Source organism: Eubalaena glacialis, chromosome 20, assembly GCF_028564815.1.
Source record: "Eubalaena glacialis isolate mEubGla1 chromosome 20, mEubGla1.1.hap2.+ XY, whole genome shotgun sequence".
NCBI lineage: Eukaryota > Metazoa > Chordata > Mammalia > Artiodactyla > Balaenidae > Eubalaena > Eubalaena glacialis.
Window position 1 is genome coordinate 30,211,883 of NC_083735.1, and position 14,036 is coordinate 30,225,918.

Genomic DNA, 14,036 nt, shown 5'->3' on the forward strand with positions numbered 1-14,036 from the left:
TTGGCCCATGCTGGGAGCTGGCTATGCGAGAGTAGTGATAGTAAGGGTAATAATGCTACAGCTGGTGTCAGGGGGTCTGTGTCAGGACTAAAGTGGGTGAGGGTGGAGGGCACGTGACAGTCAGGGAGGCTCCCAGAGACCCGGAGTAGCTCTTTCAGGTCAGGCAACGCAATGCCAATCTGTCCGCCGTGATCTGGTCCTACCCAGTTCAATACTTTCCACTGTTCATTGGATGTTTGTTAAGCAGATTCCACGTACAACGCTCAGCTCCTCGCCACGTGCGCTATGGAGACGTGCCAAACATGATCCTGTCCCAAAGGAGTTTACAGTCCACATGGGGTAATGTAAACAGGAGGACACAGAACAAAACAGATCCTGATCAAGAACAAGGTGAGTTCAAGTACAAGCCTGGGGAGTGAAGAGGCTCTAAACCAAGCCTGGCCTCTGAGTGGCTGTGGGACCTTGGGAAGAACGTCCCCTCTGTAATGAGATGGTGACCAGATGATCTGAGGGCCCCTGCATTTGCTGTGGGTTTTTGAGAAGAGGCAAGATTATATATGTGAAAGCTCTTTGTAAGTGGTAACCACTTATGCAATGGCCGATTGTCATTGTCAACGTGCACAGGGGCGAACAGACCTATCTTCGCTGGAGGTCAGGCTAAGATCCGGCACCCACACAGCTGATGAAGAGGTAAATGAACAAACTGATGCAAAGACAGGTTGGGTGGGGCTCTGAGGAAGGACGGAATTCAGTCGTGCTCTGCCTCCACTCTGCCAACAGCACCCACCCACAGCCTGACCTGCAGCTCCCAGCCTCTCACCACGCCAAGGCCCAGGGCCCCAGTTAGAAGCGGGGGGGGGAGGGGGGGGTGTGAGAGCAGCAAGACCAGAGAGAAACACCAATATTGCTTTTTCCAGGCAGGGTTGTGGCAAAGCCCATACACGACAACAGCTCTTCTTGGACGTGGGTGACCCCAAAACGTAATTAGAAATCTTGGGGTAGGACCCCAGGTCACAGAGCCACTGTCTCCCAGTGTCTCCCACCGTCCCACCTGGGGAAGGGCCAAGGTCACCACGCTTTCAAGGCACAGAATTCTGAGAGGCGTGCAGGTGAGTCAGGCTTCACAGGTAGGCGTCTGGGGGAAAGAGGGACGGGGGAAAACTCTGCTAGAATTTGCTAAGTGGCCCGTGTGTTGATTACACCAAAGACCTAATGCTCCTGGAACATTAGGATTCATTATCAGCATGAATCAGCCCCCGACCTATTTGATTCATATATTTGCCTTTAATCAAAGAAACCCTTGCGAGATGGTTATTGGGCAACCAAAACATGGAGAGGTTTGCTGTCTTGTGTGCAATCACACAGCCAGCCAGTTGCAGATTTAGAAACTGCTGGGTTGAGCTTTCCTCTGAGATCGTTGCTTTGTTTCCCTTTTCCCTCAGCAAGATGGTCCCTCCAGGGAAAGACTCAACCGTGCCAAATGTGACTAATAAAAAAAAATTGTTTGAAGGGTTTTTTCTAGAATAAACATTTCACTTTATATTTTATTGGATTAGCGTTTGCTAACTTCCAGAGTTTCGCCTAGCAAATTGGAGACCGTTTCCCTTATGTAACGAGCTTCCCCATGTTTGGACAAGGTGAGTCAAGTCTTAGAAAGGCAGCAGGCACATTGCAGGCCATAGAGAGCAGCCCAGAGCAGGCCTGGACGGAGGGCGAGGCCCAGGCTGGGAGCTGCAAGCCCAAGGGCCCTCCTTCCCCTGCCAACAGAGGCGGGCGCGGGGCTTTGCCCCCGGACGCAGTCAGGCCCTGCTTCTGTAGCCACTGCCTCCTGTCCGGGGTCCATCACCCCCACGGCAAGAGGAACATCAGTCTGAAGCATGGGGCCGTCTCCTTCTACCACCTCTAGGCAGCATTGTGGGTTTCACAACTAAGGAGAAAAGAAAAAGCAAAAGAAATCTTGAACTGTTTTTCAAATGTTCTGGGTCTTGGCAAACCCCAAAATGCCTTTTGCCAAATGCTTTTTCCCTTAATTTTTAAACCTCGGGTGTATTTCCAGAACAATCCAATCCATCTGCTTCTGATTCATTTACACTTAACTCATTAGGAGGCTCTTGCGTAAGGAGCAGTCTGACGTCCCCAAGAGTCCTGGGTGAGGGATTCTTCTCCCCTCTTTGAATCAGAGGGAGGCGTCTTGCCAGCTGGGTATGGAGCACAAACCCAGAAAAATGGAAAGCCTGGCTTGAAACCCCATGTCTCTGGGCGGAGAATAGGTTCCCATCATTCATCCCGCTCTGCTCTTCCCATCAGATTATCACCATTATTGCTGTTATTGTCATTCAGGATACAGCAAATGGCCACATATTATTGTGAAAGGGTTTGCATTGTATTCCAATATGTGCCATTCTTCATTCATACACTCTAGACTCATCTGCTCAGACATTAAACAAACACTCCCAACCAATTGTGAACCACCAGTGGGGCCCTGGGTGGGGTATGCGATAGAGGACTTACATCTAAGCACCAATCCCATCCCAGCTTGCCTTCTGCAAAGGCTTTGAGCTCTACCAGGAATCCCAGGAGAGGAGATGTGAGCAGAGAGCAGCTTCCAGGGCAGAAAGCAAAGTTGGAAAAAAATAAGGATGGTCCAGAGCGACACACAAGAGAAAGAAACGGCTGGTTTCCAGGGGTATGAGTGACTGGCCAGTCTAAGCCACAGCTCCTGCTGCATCACAAAAATCACCCAACTTTACTAGAAAAGAGGCTTTTTTCTCCTACCTTCTATTCTTCATTATCAGCATTCTCACTACTGCCTTTCTTCAACAAAATTAATTTTTAAATGTATGGAGTGCCTTCTCTAGGCTCAGCCCTGGCCTGTGCTGGGAGCCACAGGGGATAGAGGAGGAAGTGAAATGGCCTTCCCTGGAGGATTTACAGCCCATCTGGGGAAACTGTCCATTTCTCATGAGTGTGTATTATTAGCTTCCGGCCAAATAAGCAAGGCACTGGGAGAGTACAAAAGGTGTCCACCAAAGAGAGATCTCATGAGCTCAACTGGTCAGGAGGTGGCTTTCAAAAGAGCCAGGCTGGAAGATGAGTGCTTGGCTAGGAGGAGAGGAAGAGGTATATAGTAAGTCCCCTACATACGGACGAGTTCAGTTCCAAGAGTGCGGTCCTAAGTCCAATTTGTTCATAAGTCCAGCAAAGTTAGCCTAGGTACCCAACTAACACGATCGGCTATATACCGATGCTTTTACTCTTGCTTTAGGACATCCTGGGCTTAAAATAAAGATACTGTATACTGTACTCTATACAGTACTGTACAGTAAAGTACACAAAAGCACAACCACTTGTAGAGGATGCATGCATGTGACAATGTACTCCAGACACGTGAACTAACTTACGTGATTGAATATGCGAACACACGTTCACATCTTTGAAATTTTGCAACTTGAAATTTCGTATGTAGGGAACTTGCTATATGCCTGGAGGAGGAAACAGGAATGAAGGCTCATTGACGGGAAAGATCCTAGCATGCTTATGAGACAATAAAAGCAACCATATTGAGAAACAGAGGCAAATAAATGGAAAAGTAGGGAGTAGGTGATTCAGCTAAGAAGTCTGGATTGAATAGCAAAAGGCGAGAGTGAGTCACTGGAGGGTTCTGAGCAGGAAAGGAAGCTGGAGAGAGCAGTGGTTTTGGGGAACAATCTGGTGTTAATGTACCAGGTCGACTGACGTGGAGAAAGGCTGAAGGCAGGAAGCCAGCAGGAATCTGTTGCCATATGTTGGACATGTCACGACAGTGACCTAGAATAGGGTAGTGGCCATGAGAAAAGAAAAGAAAGAACGAATATTATGAAGAGAGAATCAACTGGACTTGATGACTCTGTGGCCAGAGGACCCTAAAGAATGGGGAAGAGTTAAGATAACACAAAAACCCAGGAGCTGATCAAGTGAGGAAGAACATTTTCAACTACAGATGACGTTTATGAAGCATTTAGCCTGTGCCAGACATTGAATACTTTGCATGAATTATCTCCCAGTCCTTACCATCGTTATCCCTGCTTTACTGATGAGCAACCGGGGCTAGAAGGGTTTATTGATTTTCCCAAATTCATGCAGAGAAAGGGTGGGGACGCTAGCATTTAACCACATTAATCTGCCGCCTCGGCTCCTGGTGTCTTCCTAAACCAACCCGCCATCCTCTTTTCCTCTTCTCCTCACTGACTCTCACACACCCCATGCTCACTCACACACCTTAATCCTCTGCTTACCTAAATCCAGATCAGGCCTCAACTCCTTCCAGAAACTTCAGTCACCCCTGGAGCTTTCATGGACCTTCTTTCTTTACCACCTCCTATCGATGTATAGGCGGGACCACAGATCTGATCATCTAATTCCACACCTTTCTCTACTGACTTCGTTCCTATGCTCACATATTTCCTGGCTTTGGAGCCTGGCCCTGGAGCTGAGTCTGAACCCCAGCTTTGCCTCTTCACAAGTTATATAGCCCTGGGCAAGCTACTCAACCTCTGAGTCTATTTCCTTAGCTGTCAGCTGGCGATAAAGGGTTATTGTCAGGATTATACAAGAGCATGCCAGGCACTTAAAAGGCACTCGATGAACGATATCTATCAGTAGTACCACTGTTATTCCCATTCATAGCCCCATGACGGGCATCACTATGTCCAAAGCTCCATGAATATTCTTCCACTTGATTCTGGATCATTTCAACAGCTATATACGACATTTCGGTATTCACTACAGACCTTCCTCGACTTACGATGGGGTTACATCCCAATCAACCCATTGTCAGTTGAAAATACCATAAATCGAAAATGTATTTAATCCACCTAACCCACCAAACATCATGAGTTAGCCTAGCCTACCTTAAACAGAACACTTCCATTAGCCTGGACAAAAGCATCTAACACAAAGCCTATTTTAGAATAAAGTGTTGGATATCTCGTGTCATTGATTGACTATTGTACTGAAAGTGAAAAACATTATGGTCATCTGGGTGCAGAATGGTTGTATGTGTGTTGGCTGTTTACCCCCGAGATGGCGTGGCTGTCACAGCCCAGTATCGCAAGAAAGGATACAGGATATTGTTAGGCAGGGGAAAGATCAAAATTCAAAATTTGAAGTACGGTTTCTACTAAATATGTATCACTATGTACCGTCATAAAGTCCAAAAATCATAAATCGAACCCTCGTCTGTCGGGGACTGTTGATACTTAGAGTCTTAAAATTATGACATTTATTTCACCACATTTAAAACCAGTGTACAGGGTGAGGGATCCTGTCACGACACGCTGCAGACAAGGCAGCTCCAAACCAGGGTCAGGAATTCTAGCAGGAGGCCAGGCAACCACAGCACAGAGTAAGACGTGCTTAGCCTCCCCTTGGGAAGAGGAGCCACCTTATCCTCCCAACATGGGGATATGGGACTCGCCCTGCTGAGCTCGGCTGGTCCCAGCAGGATCAGGGCCCTGCCCAAAACTCTGCCCTCTCGCCCCACGGGTCCCGGCCCAAGTCTGCTCCATGAGAACAAGTGTGGAAAGAGGCAGGGAAGCAGGTAGAGAGTTGGAGGTTTGGCCGCATTGGACTTCAATGACCCATCTCCTCCTCTGAGTCCTACCATGTCCTCCTGCTTTCCTTTCCGTCACTTGGAAGGCCAGTGTCCAGGGCCCCTTGACAGCTCAGAGCCTCCCCATCAGGTCTCCCCAGTTTCCTCCTCTTCTCCTCCCACAGCCTCAGCAGACTCAGCTCCCACCGGCTGCCCCGAGACTGTGACAATCCCCAGTGAGTATTAATGCCTGATGTCTTATTAAACACTCAGGGAGGTAGGGCACAGCCTTACCCCCTCCTCCCCACAAATGACCAATGGGGAAAAGAGGTGAAGAGATGAATTTTTTTGTTGGCAGGGGCAGAGGGGTTGGTATTTTGGTGGCAGGTATTGAAAGCAAACACCTTACCTTTGATTCTATTTGATTCTCTCTTTTCTTCCTTTCTTTCTTTCTTCCTTCCTTTCTCTTTTTTCTTTCTTCCTTCCTTTCTTCCCTTCTTTCTTTCTTTCTGCCTTTCTTTCTTCCTTTCTTCCTTCTTTCTTTCCTTTCTTTCTTTTTTCATTCTTTCATTTATACTTACATACGTACATACATACACACCCATAGTCTGACAAAATGCAACGAGAGGCTTCTGCACGGGGCAAACATGGAGATGGAGATTTATTTTAGGACCAAGGTCTCTAGGAGTGAAGAGCTGGGGCAGGTAGCAGAGGGGCTACAAGGAGCATATTCGGGACATGTGGCTTAGAAGTGTTCCTGCAGCTGGTGTGGTGCCTTGGACCCTTGGGAGCAAGTCCCAGGTTCAGCTTAGCCTGGGCATCCGTTCATGATCCCCATCCAGCGGTGACCCCAGCAGGCCTGGCTGCCGGGAGGGGGACAGCGCAGGAAGAGGAAAACACGAGGGCCACACTTCCCAAGGCTCTGCAGGGCGAGGCCACCCAGAGGGAAGGGAGAGGGGACCCTGGAGAGGTGGCCTGGGGCCCTGTCTTCCCCCAAGCAGGGGACAGGGTGGGAGACGCCTTAGTCCCCCGCCGCGCCCTGACCCGAGTGTTGGAGCTGCTCTCGGAGGGGAGCTAACTGACTGATGGATCTGCCTCCATCCAAGTGTCACCTGCTGTGGGGACAATAGGGCAGGTTCTTAAGCTCTGCAAATTGCCTCTCAAACCTGGGCCCTGGCAGTTTCCTTTCTTCTTCTTTTTAATAGGGCTTTAAGGCCAAAAATACACACTCTGTCTCACACGCACGTACACAAAGGGAGGGTGGCAGGAGGAGCCGAACCCCACATTGTGGCTCAGGCTTTAAAAATGCACAGGCGGTGCTTGGGGAAGTGTCACAGCTTGGCTGGGAGCACGGTGGCACTGGCAGGCAGGGGGACGCAGAGAACGGGAACCGAATTTAGGACTGACTGGAAGGTCGACAGGAAAGGAAAGCCAACGCATGGCATCTATGCATAGAAACGGGAAGCGCTGCCGAGCATCTTCACGGCAGCCACGGTCGCCTCTGGGCGTGAAGACCTGGCCCGCGGTCAAAGCCCTGCCCGCCGGACACACGCACGCCAGGCGCCTTCCTTCTCCCAACCTTGGCTTCTGCTGATGCCGACCTCCGGAGATGCTCTGCTACCCTCTCTCCCCGCCACGGCACCACCAACCACACACACAAGACCTGTCCAGTCTCCCAGGCTGGCTTTGGTCTCCATCCACATTCAGACACCTTTCTGTCTGACCATCCTATCACCTAACCATCTCCCACGCCCCAGAACTTTCAACGATTTGACCCAAGTCTGATTAAGCCTTTGTTCTTAAAATGCCCTCCTATTGTTTCCTAGCGGTGCGAGCAGGTCTTGTTTCTCTCGCTAGGAACGACGTGACCTCCAAGCTCAGGCTCAGTGACATCCGCCTCTCCCGTCTTCTCCCGGCCCCCCCCCCCCGCCGTGGTGGCCGTCACGTGATTAGGGACAGCCTGTAAGCACACAAACGCAAGGGTCGGCTCAATTTTCACTGTCCACCAAGCATTTGCATGACTGGGGACAGTCCGGGCCCTGCAAACACCCACAGGCCCCTCTTCCGTTCCTCTCGTGAGCAAATGAACTTTTCCGTGCATTTTTTTTTTTTCTGCCCAAAGCTGTTTTGCCAAGGGGGCCCTTCTTTTCCAGTTTGGTTACATTGAAACCTCTTTGCCTGCTGCCTAATCACATCCAGTGGTCCAGTGTTGTCATGTTATATCAAAAGACTGCGAATGCTTTATACTCCAAAAACCACAGCACATGGGGGATTAGACCAGAAGAATTTAACTTACTTCACAGTGTGATATAGTCTGTTTAGGGAGATTACAGCTGTTTACCCCAGAAGTAAATATCTCTGAGCTCTGACTAGGCTGGAGGAGGGGAGGGCTTGTCTGGTAATTTCATCATCTTGCAGGAAGAAAAAGGAGAGAAGAAAAGGGAGAATAAAAGATGAGAGGTGATAATCTCTGAAGTCGAGATCACTCTTGTGTTACAGCACATGCCAGAAATAAAAGATAACCGCGCTCGCAGTCGCGCTGAGAGATGGCCGGCTCAGACACGGGGGCCGCCTGCCCGCTGCTTCGGAGACGGGGAGCGTCAGGGGGCAGACTAAGGGGGACCCAGAGATAACTGCTCCAGGCAGAAAAAAATGGGTGAGGGGGGAGGTTCCAGGAAGAGAGATGGGCAACACAGAAAAGCTGTCCTGTCTTCTCTCTTCCAGAACAAATATATCCTTAGACTCCAATCATTTTACACCCAGAGCAAGACTCTAAACCATCAAATGGAGGGATTCTCAACTGTGGGCGAGATGGCAGGAGGGAAGGAAGAGCCTATCACCCAGAAAGGGGATGGTGGAAGAGAGGAATGTGCAGTTTGCAAAACACGCTTTATGATCTACTTCAAATTTTTTAAGAATAATAATAATTGCTTTTGTAAGGTAAGTTGCATCAAGTAACGCTCGACAAAATGATGTCATGGGAAAAGCATGGGCTTCTGACATCAAGATGTGTTTGGTGGTTCCTCAGCTTACTACCTGGATGGCTTAGGAAATGACTTCACCTCTCTGAGCCTCTATGTCCTCATCTGTAAAATAGGGTCTCGCCTGACCTGACTACTTAACACAGCTGTTGTGAGAACAAATGCCATCATGTAAACTAAATGCTTGGTATTTGGAAGACACCCAGTTATTGTTTGTTTCTCCACCATCATTTCTGAGTCCTTAAAATTATAGGATATCAAAGAGATATGTGTCCTGGGTCATCGAGTGCTCACCTCATGCAAACTGAGGGCCACTTCCTCCCCATCACCGTGCCTCATGGAGGACAGTGGTGGCCAAGAGCCTGCTGCCCAGCTCTGAGCCAGATGACTTGCGGGGAGCCCTGGCTCTTCCCCTGACTGTGTACATATGGTTCAGGCAACTCACTTCCAGCCTCTGGAAGCCTTCATTTCACCCGGTCAAAAAAAAAGAATGTTAGGCCATATTAATCCTAGTACTTCTTAAAATTCTTTCAGCAAATGGTTTTGGCGCTGGCAGCCTGGAGTGGTTCCCAAAGGGAGTAAGGAGAGCATCAGGGAACTCAGAACGGGGGGTTCTGAAGAACAACAGAGGACGCTGGGGATATTCAACCAGGAAAAGAGAAGCTGGGGGTGGGGTCACTACAGTCCTCCCAGGCCGACGGCCCCTTCTCCTCCAATTACATTAGTAACAATGACTTAACTTTCACTGGGTCACTCAGGATGTCCGCCCCTCTGTAATTAACCCCCAGTGTTTTTAGAATCCCTAGGGGTGCCTCATGCATGCCCAAGACACACACAGTTTTCTTGTCACCCACCTCGTGGTTCCCCTTGGCCCACTCCAAGCCCTCTGCCAGGACACTGACCCCCCCGCCTCTTGCCGGGCACTGCTGTCCCTGCCACCGCAGAGGTGCTGGAGGCCCCCAAGCCAAGCGTCTGCGGGGTTCCACCACGTGGTGGAGGAGAGAGCCGTTCTCCCCATCGTGGGTTTTACTCTCAAGACCAGTCCCAAAGCTAGTTCCCAGGTGACCACCACGTATTAGTTTAAAGCAGCTCTTTCCATCTCTATATGCTCTCCATAAGTTGCCGAAAGAAGTCCAGTGGGAGCTGAGTTGCACCCAGAGTCGGCTGTGAGCAGTACCCCAGGCCATGCTCAGAATTTCTCCTGCCCTGCTGCAATCAAAGCTTGGTTACCAGGCCACCGTTTGTGCTCAGTTCCTTCTTCCTCCAAAACGAGCTCCTTCCTAGGAGGTTCCACAGTCTCTCTTGCAAATAGAGTTTGAACAGATCCACCCCGCAGTTCACCAGGCCTGCTCAGACATGCCTGACCAGCCTGGGCTCAGGCTGCAACTCCCTGTAGGCTCCCTGAGGGCCAGCCTGCCACGTGGGAGAGGCACTGTGCTGGTGCCTCCCAGCCTCAGGAAGACCAGCAGGTGGAAGCTGCAAGGAGACAGAATTGTTTTCCTTGTATGTTGAGCCCAAAATTGAATGCATGTGCCCGTAGGTGGAATGAAATGTCTCAGGTGGCCATGAGTGTCCTGTATCATGCACTGTTTAAGTCAGATGGTTCCCTAAAAGGGATGTCGTTTAAAGATTCCCCAAGTGTCAGACATCGCCCTGGAAATCTGTGCATCTATCATCTTTCATGGCGCAGTGCTTACTGGGAAACACCTCCTGAATTGCCACAGAAAAAAGATCCCAGGCTTAGCAACTGGCTTCATTGTCCAGGGAGAATAACCACCCTGGATTCCTCTACAGAATCTAGTTTTCACGATTCAGACCCTCATGTTTGCAGATGGAAGTGTGTTGTACAGTAGCCAGGACCTTCTGCAACTTGCAAGGATACTGCCAAGTGATTGAGCCCAAGGAAGACCTCCTGGGTATCATCACACTTTGGGGGATCAAGTTTTCCCAGGAGAAGAGATAACCCAGGGAGTACATTAGCACCCCACAAATGTACTAGGAGGGGCATGCAGCAGAGGCACGTTCATATTTTCAGCTTAAGGTAGTAAAAATGAACGCTGAGTAGGAGTCAAATGACTGGAGAATGAGCCACAGCTGCTGCCCATGCAAACTGGGACTTCAGGCAAGTCATGGAAACTCTGAGCCTCCATTTGCTCAACTGTAAAATGGGCCTAATAACAGGCACATCATAAGGCTGATGTGAGGAATTAAAATAGTTATGTAGAGTACATGGTGAGCTGCAACAGGCATTCTAGAACTGAGTTCTCCTTAGTGTCTTATTCGGCTCTCTATGTAATAGGGAAGAACAAATGGGACTCCATATTGGATCTGTTTCTTTTACTTTAACCTTTGTGTTCTATTGCTTTTGCTACAAGAATGTTGTCTATTGCCTGAAATATACAGGATAGCTCATTCTCAAGGCTCTGACCTTTAAAGGTATAACACTTGTCCATTCATAGATAAAAAGTTGCAGAACAGAGAATAACCTTTGTCTTGTTGGAGGTTTACAGGAACATCAGTGACCTGACCTATGTGGACAGCTGCAAGAACAAAGGATTCTGACACCAAGAAGTTTGGGACAACCAACCACTCCCCTCCCCTTTTAGTATCAAAGAAACCTGAATTCTATCTCGGGTAAGATGGTTCTTTGGGACACTAGTCCATCACCTTGGTCTGCTGGCTTTCCGAATAAAGTCACCATTCCTTGCCCTAACGACTCATCTCTCAGTTTATTGGCCTGTCGTGCAGCAAGCACTACGAGCTTAGACTCGGTAATGTCTACCCCCACTGCCTGCATCCCCACCTGATAACGCCACACCAGGGGTCAACAAATGTCCATTGAATGAACTGATGCTTCTCCAGAGCAGAAACATCTCCAGAAGGCAATCAACAGTTAAAAGTTCTAGGAAAGCTAAATCTGCCTTTAACTTAGGCAAGATCCACAGTGCAGGCAGAGCGGGCTACCAGGCCGATTCAGAGGCAGGGACCCCCGCTGTCTGGAGGCATCCAATCCCAGGAGCCTTGGTGGCCGGTAGAGCGAACTCTCGAGAATTCATGCTCCAGAATGAAGTCTCCCCACAGAATGTGGGCAGTAGAGAGTGGCAGAGCCACACCAAGGGGCAGATACTTCCCTGAACACCCACCTCGCTTAGGAGCCCTGGAACCAGCCCTACACACAGCATCTCAGCACGCACGGTTCAAGCTCAGCACCACATCCCCAGTCACCGTGTGCGTGCACATCTGGGGCACTCACACATGACAGCAAACGTGAAAGCCGCTCACGCCAAGGGTTTATGGAAAACCGTGTGCCCTCCCTAGACCTCCCGATCCTGTACGCTACCGTGTGGTGACCCTTCACTCACTGGATGGGCACCAGACAAGCACCAATTCACTCATTCATTTGACAAGCATTGCCGGAGCCCCTAATCCGTAACAGGCACTGTCACAGGGTGGGGAGGTGGGAGTGGTGGCTGAGGAGGGGACGACAGCTAGAGTAGGACACAGCATCCACCAAAATTTGCCCTGCCTCAGGGAGTATTCACGTCTATCCAGGAGACAGACGTTCCGTCATAGCCAAACAAATAAATGCGTAAGTGCAAACTGCGATCTTTGCTGTGAAGGAAAAGTAAAGGGCCTCTAAGGGGCCACTGTCAGAAAAGGCTTCTCTGAGGAAGCGACATGGAACTCAGCCTTCAGGCTGAAGAGTAGAGTCAAGCTCTTCAGAACAGTAGGAACAGCGTTTATGAGGCAGGAACGTGACTGAGAGAGTCCAAGAGTTGCCGTAAGGGTGAGTGGAAAAAACAGTGATGGAGTGGACCAGAGGTCTCTGTTACAGATTTTGTCTATCTTATCCTAAATGCAGAGGATCATCAGTAAAGGATCTTCAGCGAAGACTGGTAAGATCAGATTTGGGCCTTTAAAAAGATCATCCCCAGAGAAGGAAGCGGAAAGGACTCAAGAGAGGAGCAGTTAAAAAGCTATTTTGGGGGTCAGGCGGGAAGGGGGTACAGTGGTGATCGGCACAAAAGTGGGGTGGCAGAGCAGAGAGACTAGCCAATGCTGATTCTGTTTGAGCTGCCACCTCCAGGAAAAGGTCAAAGAGCAAGAGGAAAACAACCCTGTGTGCTCAAGGAAAATTATGAGAATCCATTTAAAGCAATCCTAAAGTCTTAGAGTCTGAAGACATGTAATTAGAGTGCAAAGATAGATCTTCAGCCCAGATCATTCACAGAGCCTCAGGCTACTACTTAAAGAAAAAAGAATAGAAGGAAACACACCAGTATGTTAACAGCGGTTATCTCGGATTACGGCTGCTTTTTCCTTCCATCTTTGTGGGTTTCTGTTTTCCAAGTTTTCTATGATCATGTATGTGTTTCTCCTGGAATTAGGGAAAAAATCCATAGATTAATTGAAAAAATAATAATGTCTTCTCAATTCCTGGGTGTGTCTCCGGAAAACAATTAAGGGTGTCTGCTGGGATTTCATCTTCCCAGAGGGATGGTTATCCTTCCTACGTAATAAAGAGGGAGAGGCATTCAGAAGTGACTACCAAATTCTCACTGCCAGAAAGTCCCAGATCCTTAGGACAAACACACACACACAAGTGATTGCTTCCTTCAACTGCCCCGGTAAAACGTACAGCTCCCTTCCGCAGCTGACCCTGTACCATCACCTCCCGGCCGCACCCTCCCAGAGGGGCTACCCTCGAAGCTGACAACTCCCCGAACTACTGCCAACTGGACCAGAGATGGAAGTGGGACTCAAGTTATGCCAAATGGATTTTCTCTCTCAGGAATTTGGAACTGAGGCAATGAGACTCAGTGAAGAAAGATGATGGTACTTGGACAAAACTACGGTCCTCTAGCATCAGGGCAAAGTTGATACAAGTGTTCCTGTAGCATCAGGGCAAAGTTGATACAAGTGTTCCTGTAGCATCAGGGCACAGCGGATACAAGTCAAAGCCGTGAAGAAGTAAAAACTGAGACACTCCTGGAGGAAACCCCTAAGAGGGGCAGGAACAGAAACAGAGGCAGATCAGAGACTGCACGGCTCCTTGGAAGGTGGAAGAAGGAAGCCGCTCCCATCTGCTGCCCACCTCATTCCCCAGATGGCCTGTCTCCTCTTAGCTGTCTGAAAGATGGACCGTTGTGTTCCTTCAATAGATCCTGTTTACTTGAATTTGTCTGAGGGGTTTCTCTTCCTTATAAGACCAAAGGGCTTCAACTAACAAACTCTCCTCCTATTCAGCCAGCAGCCCAACTTCTCGTTGTTTACAAGCAGATTATCCATCCTGCTGATTATCAAGCCTCTGCCCAGGCCTAAGTCACTGTGATCTGGGGAAGGCCATGGGCTAGGGTCTCTCCCCTCCAACTAGGCCCCACCACCCAACCAGGTCAGGCCAGGCTCCTACTCCAAGCCGGGTCAGCATCTCCACTCTCCAAAGCTCAACAAACCAAGAGAGGGCTGCAGCTCCCCTCAAAGGCCAT